The 6333-nt window shown below is 38.0% G+C and overlaps 2 non-coding genes across 2 annotated transcripts; both read left to right on the forward strand.

Annotated features, from left to right (window-relative positions):
• Nucleotides 1-4753: 4753 nt before the first annotated feature.
• On the forward strand, nucleotides 4754-4872 carry LOC145677538 (5S ribosomal RNA). The gene has a single exon (XR_014129858.1). It is a non-coding gene; the product is annotated as a 5S ribosomal RNA (ribosomal RNA).
• A 177-nt stretch (nucleotides 4873-5049) lies between these two features.
• On the forward strand, nucleotides 5050-5168 carry LOC145677542 (5S ribosomal RNA). The gene has a single exon (XR_014129862.1). It is a non-coding gene; the product is annotated as a 5S ribosomal RNA (ribosomal RNA).
• Nucleotides 5169-6333: the final 1165 nt, after the last annotated feature.

The raw sequence follows: 6333 nt of genomic DNA on the forward strand, positions 1-6333 counted from the left end.
AGCCAAAACAGGAGAAAGCTGGGGGCCTGAGCGATAGCAAGAATGTGCGTCCAAAGTGAACAGGAGCGAAGGCGACGCGGGTATACGTATAAGCAAGGGTAGTGGAAACCAGTTAGTTTTCGAGTTTCAATAGCACTTGTCATGCATCCATACTAGTAGCGCCCCGCTTGTAAACATTAAGTACACTATGCAAGAATACACCGCCGGTGGAAAATAGTACCTAATACAGTTATCTTTCATATATACTGACTTATTTTACAGTAGTAACCCAACACTAGTAAACGTAAAATAAAAGTGTATAACTTTATATTTAATTCTATCGCCTGGCTTAGTTTTTCACCTGTAAGATGTACTTATTTAGAGCAAGTTTCTTAACTAGCAAATTAAACCGAGAACCACAGCAACCATATATATATTCTTATGATGTACTTTTCTTTGAGTGGTGTTCTCTGTCTATTGAATAACATTTTCTCAGTTTAATGCTAGCAAAAAACAAAACAAAATCAAAGTGTTTCTATATAAATTTAGTTCACCGTGTTGTAATATCACATGGAATTGAAAAACGAATAGTCGAACCTCTGCTATCTCGATCAAACTTCTCAGGATGATATACTGACTTACCGCAGAAGTTCGACTGAATACGTTTCTCAGTTCCATGGGAGAACCTGGAGAAGCAAAAGCCTGCGCAACGGAAAATACTAAATAAACTTGTAGAGCAGGTCAAGATGTATCATCATGCCAAGTTTCATTCAGATCAGAGAAGTTTGGCTGCAGCCATTTTCATTACAAAGCACAAAATGGATGGTCCCTAACCTCGAGAATCTTCACAATTGTCGACGAGTTGAACTGCACTCATCTGATCAAAATCAAACTTAAAATGACAGTTCACTTTCAACTGTTAAATAATATGATATGCAGGCTTCTGCTTTCCTAGTTACAGTCTATCCACTGTGGTATGCATATTAGTACAAATGTGAGAGTGCATATTTATTAAAGATTTGCTTCAAAAAGCGATGAAAGACATAGGCATTGCCGCGGGCGGTGATAACAAGATGCCGGAAAACGAACAAGCAGAAAGAATATGGGCTGAAGAAGTGTAAACGACGACGCGGCGGCCCGTAAAGGTGTTGCCGTCCTATTAAATGAATAATATCAAAAGAAAGAAAAAAAAAGTAAAAAATTTCGCGCTCGTAATCAAGACAGAAAGCAACTAAAGGAAATCTTTGTTTTACGTCCCACGTTATGCCGCTTAGGCTAAAAGAGGCGCTGATTATGAGAAATGATTGAAATGGTGGTGGAATGAAGAAAGTGGGAGGAAACGGGAGAACCCCGCGGTAACCCACCGCACATAGTTTTTGTCCACCATAAAGTTAACTTGGCGGGGGCTCAAGACAGAAAGACGGTTGGAAAAACAAATAAACGATGTTGCATCCCGTAAAAATGTTCGCGACCTATGAAATCAATATTTTTTCTTAAAGAAAAAAAAGAATTAAAAAGAGAAAAAAAGGTCAAAATTTCGCGCTCGCTTCGCTCGCGATCAGCAGAGAAAAGAGGACGTGACGCACCCCTAAAAGTGTTGGCGACCGATTGAATAAATATTGTGGGTAAAAAAAAAAAAAAAAAAAAAAAAAAAAGTCAAAAATTTCGCGCTCGCTTCGCTCGCGATCAGCACAGAAAGAAGGACGTGACGCGCCCCTAAAGGTGTTGGCAACCGATTCAATACATATTGTCGGTAAAAAAAAAAAAAAAAAAAAAAAAAAAAAAAAAAAAAACGCTCGCTTCGCTCGCGATCGACATGAAAAAGGCAACGACGTGACGCCCCGTAAAATTGTCGGCGACCTATTCAATCAATATATTCGGTTGAAAAACAAAGTCAAAAGTTTCCCAATCGCTTCCCTCCCGATCGACATAAAAAAAAAGGCAACCCCTTCACCTCTCCTTATGCATTCATCAGTAAACATACAACCATAGATCACAATACCACTCACATCACCTATCAGTTCTCCACGTCCATCAAGATCCAATCATCGCCCTGGCCCTTTATGATGATACACAACATTACATGTTATTGTGTGCATTGCCCCGCGTTACAATACATGACCAAAAAAAAGAGAAAAAGAGCTGCACTGCCTTCAGTGTAGACATGTTCGTATTCGTAGAAAATGATTTTAGGTACACGATAGTACAGTAATCTATCTTCACATGCTTCAGATGTGAACGATACCTACACATGAAGAGGGCTCCCGAGGTTTCCTTTTCCAATAGGATGGAGCTCCACCACACTTGCAGAATGACGAGAAGTTATGTTAATAAATATATCCCAGAGTGTTTCGTAACTCGCCCTTGGTCCTAATGATGAAGCGTTCTTCAGATGGCCCCGATGTCTCCACACATGATACTATGCGACTTCTTTTCACGAGGCTCTCAAAGATCACGTTTGTGTCCTAACATTCTCTGCAGATATGACACAGCTGCGATAGCGGATCACAGAAGCCTTTCCTCTCCTTACAAGAGACGTGTTCATTCGAGTATGTGAGTAATTCGACTATCGATTAAATATCTCCCGTGTCACGATAGTAGTCACTTTCAATTCTTCTAACGAAGGTAAGAAAAAATGCTATACAAACTTCCTTTCGGTATATAAAGGATTAGGGGCCCAGAGAATATTTTCTTTCAAGAGGATACATTCTTTTTCGAACACCCTGTATATAGATCCTCTAATTATAACTGCAAACAAAATGTTGATTTTGCAATTGCTTCCATGAGAGAATATTCTGTGCACTTTCTTTCTGAAGGGCCGGGCCTAAACGTTTTCCTTAATCATTAAATTTAGTAGTTATCTACAATTACATAGTTTTCCATTGTTCTCAAAATAAAGATTTTTCTCTATGAATTGTTGAATGTTGCTAGGGATATTGAAGTAATTCTTTTTAGTGTTTTTTTCTTTACAATAATGTACTGAACGCCTGCATTAAGGAAGTTCGTGTGTCCATCTTGCAAAATGTTTCGTCTTTTTTCATGCCCACTAAGGTAAATATTCATTTTGCTCTTTTCTCTGTATGCAAACCACATTTCTTAAAGGCAACATTTTCATACAAATGTAGTACTAAAAACTTCTAATTGGCAACATCTGGGCTGCGAAGAGGAAAAAGAAAGAAATCTCGTACGTATTCGCGCGCAATTCGGAATTAGCCAATGAAAAGCACAAAAGCGGCCACCATCTCTCTCTCTTTCTTATTAACGGTTTTGTACTTTCTGCAGTTCTATCAGTGCTGCTAACCTCTTACTATATCATTGAATATGTATGTTTAGATATATATATATATATATATATATATATATATATATATATATATATATTTTTTTTTACAAAAAATCATACTACTACGGAATAATATTAAATGCCTTTAAACCCTCATTTCTGTTTGCACTTTCTGTTACACTACCTTCCCCGAACTTCTTTCAAGTTATTAAGTGCAGAACGGGGAGTTATACATATTTACTTGCGCTTTGACAATATCTGCACATTGTGTAATAATAGGAGACGTATAAAATAAAACTATATACTAATACGTATATATATATATATATATATATATATATATATATATATATATATATATACAGTACACATTCCACTATCCGAGGCTTTCCTTTTCTTTTCTTGCTGACGATAAATTACGCTTTTAGAAATGTTGTCTGAAAACAATAAGAATATGTGCAAAAAATACAATCAGAGGTAGAGGTCTTTAACAGGAAATAAGCAAGGGAGTTGAAAAATTTTTTATGCATGTAAAAAATATAGACATGAACCAACTTGTGAAATAAAAAGACCAGAAAACTACTCTTTCTAAATTATGTGTAAACTTTTTACCGAAAACGAAAGTTGCACGAAAGACTTTTTGTCCGTTTTTTGGCCTCCGGTGCTTGGGGTCCCTGATTCAATCCCAGCTCGTGCCGTGTGAACTTTGTCGTGCATAAAGACCGTGCTCATGGGTTTTCTCGGGTTTCTCCCGTTTCCTCCCACTTTCTTCATTCAGTACTCATCATCACCGTCTCCTTTAGCGTAACCGGTATAAGTATGCGACGTAAATCTAAATATTTCATTTCATTTCCCTTTTCTGCTCATACTGCTGATTATGCGCGATTATGCCAACATCCAACTCCGCGGATAATCGTGCGATTACTGTATATACAACTAATACAGATACAACTAATTATATTATCAGTTACAGTATCGGTTTTTATTTACTAATTTGCCTCACTTTATTTGCATCCCTGCAGTAAATAATTCTTATCGATAATAGTTAAAATGTATATTACATTTTAGTGCTTCACGACTGAATGATCATCTGCCTTACGTTATCTCGCAGCTGAAGAGAATGCTACACTGAAAACTACCTTGCGTTATAAAGGGTAAGTGAAACATATCTTAAAAATATCTTTCATACATTTCATTGTGTACATTAAAGAATGTAAGTTTGCCTTTTTCCTGTAATCAATACTTAATAAAGGATTTATTTTTATTTATTTATATACAATTTCATACGTGGTTCGTGATAGTAAACTCGATAGGACACAGTGGCACTATGAACATCCGAATCACTCATCATTCGAACATTCAAATATTTATTCGAATATTAGTATATTCCAAGTAATGTTAACGACGTTAATATGCTTGCCTTTATAGTTAATAATGTCAATTCTTACTTAAAACATACTTCCTTAACAGGACATTGAAGAAAAGGTAGTTGCCAACGGCCATACCATGCTGAATATACCGGTTCTCGTCCGATCACCGAAGTCAAGCAGCATCGGGCCTGGTCAGTACTTGGATGGGTGACCGCCTGGGAACACCAGGTGCTGTTGGTATACTTTTTCTAATTTTGTTTTTCACAAAGACGAATATTCTCACATCGTTCACCACGATAATTTCGTAATCATGCATTACTTAAAACAATTAGCAACGCTTTCCACGCGCTGGTCTTTTTGAGTATTCACCGACAAACCTACGTAGCTACAATAACTCACTCGAAGCCATATGCATTCGCCAACGGCCATACCATGCTGAATATACCGGTTCTCGTCCGATCACCGAAGTCAAGCAGCATCGGGCCTGGTCAGTACTTGGATGGGTGACCGCCTGGGAACACCAGGTGCTGTTGGCATCTCTTTTTCAAATTTCATTATCCTTCAAGTACGAAAATACTAGAAACATTAATTTTATAGTACTTTCAAGAGATAATTTATCAACATTATTTCATAGCGATTAATCGATATTCTAAGCGTTATACCCACTATTTCTTACACTAACAGCCTGTTTATTTGCACGGCACATTAAAATAACCTGATTTCCGATCCGTGTGCACCTACTACTATACTTAACACGGAATGTATTACCACTTTTTTAAAAGTAAATTATTATGACTAAGTGTAGATCTCCGGCGAGTAAATGCCTTTCGTATACAAGCACGACACATCTCCGCTATGTGCTTTACTTTTTTACTAACAGCATATAGAAATTGGATTTCAACGTGTTTCTACATAACAGAATGAAGCAAATTTCGTGATTTTAACTCTTTCGAATAATGTGTTGGTCCTGACAAGGACCGTTTGAAATGAAAAATCTTGAAGAAGATTTTTACTTAGAGCTTGTGTACTTGGTAACAGCCTTCGTACCCTCACTTACAGCGTGCTTGGCAAGTTCACCAGGCAAAAGAAGGCGCACAGCTGTTTGGATTTCCCGGCTGGTGATAGTTGACCGCTTATTGTAATGGGCCAAACGAGAAGCTTCAGCAGCAATACGCTCGAAGATGTCATTAACAAAGCTGTTCATGATTACTCATAGCTTTGCTAGATATGCCAGTGTCAGGATGCACTTGCTTCAAAACTTTGTAGATGTAAATGGCATAGCTCTCCTTCCTCCTCCTCTTCTTCTTCTTATCTCCCTTGGAGATATTCTTTTGGGCTTTACCAGCCTTCTTTGCAGCCTTTCCGCTAGTTTTTGGTGGCATGATGACTCACTCGTTCAGCAAAATTAGATGTGTCCGCCGATTTATCGACTTCATTTAAATTACAGTACGTGTTTCAATTCGCGCCAACTGCCTTGCTTTTCATTTGATGCACTCGGGGTGCACGCTTGAAGTAGTAACAAAACTGACTTGATTCATGGGAGGCCGCAATTTTTCCTCTCATCTTATTACGAAAGAATATTGAACAATGTCTGGTCGCGGCAAAGGTGGAAAAGTCAAGGGAAAGAGCAAGTCCCGCTCCAGCAGGGCTGGCCTTCAATTCCCAGTAGGCAGAATCCATCGTCTTTTGCGAAAGGGTAAC

This window comes from Thermobia domestica, unplaced genomic scaffold, assembly GCF_964235325.1.
Source record: "Thermobia domestica unplaced genomic scaffold, izTheDome1.hap1.1 HAP1_SCAFFOLD_1017, whole genome shotgun sequence".
Lineage (NCBI taxonomy): Eukaryota > Metazoa > Arthropoda > Insecta > Zygentoma > Lepismatidae > Thermobia > Thermobia domestica.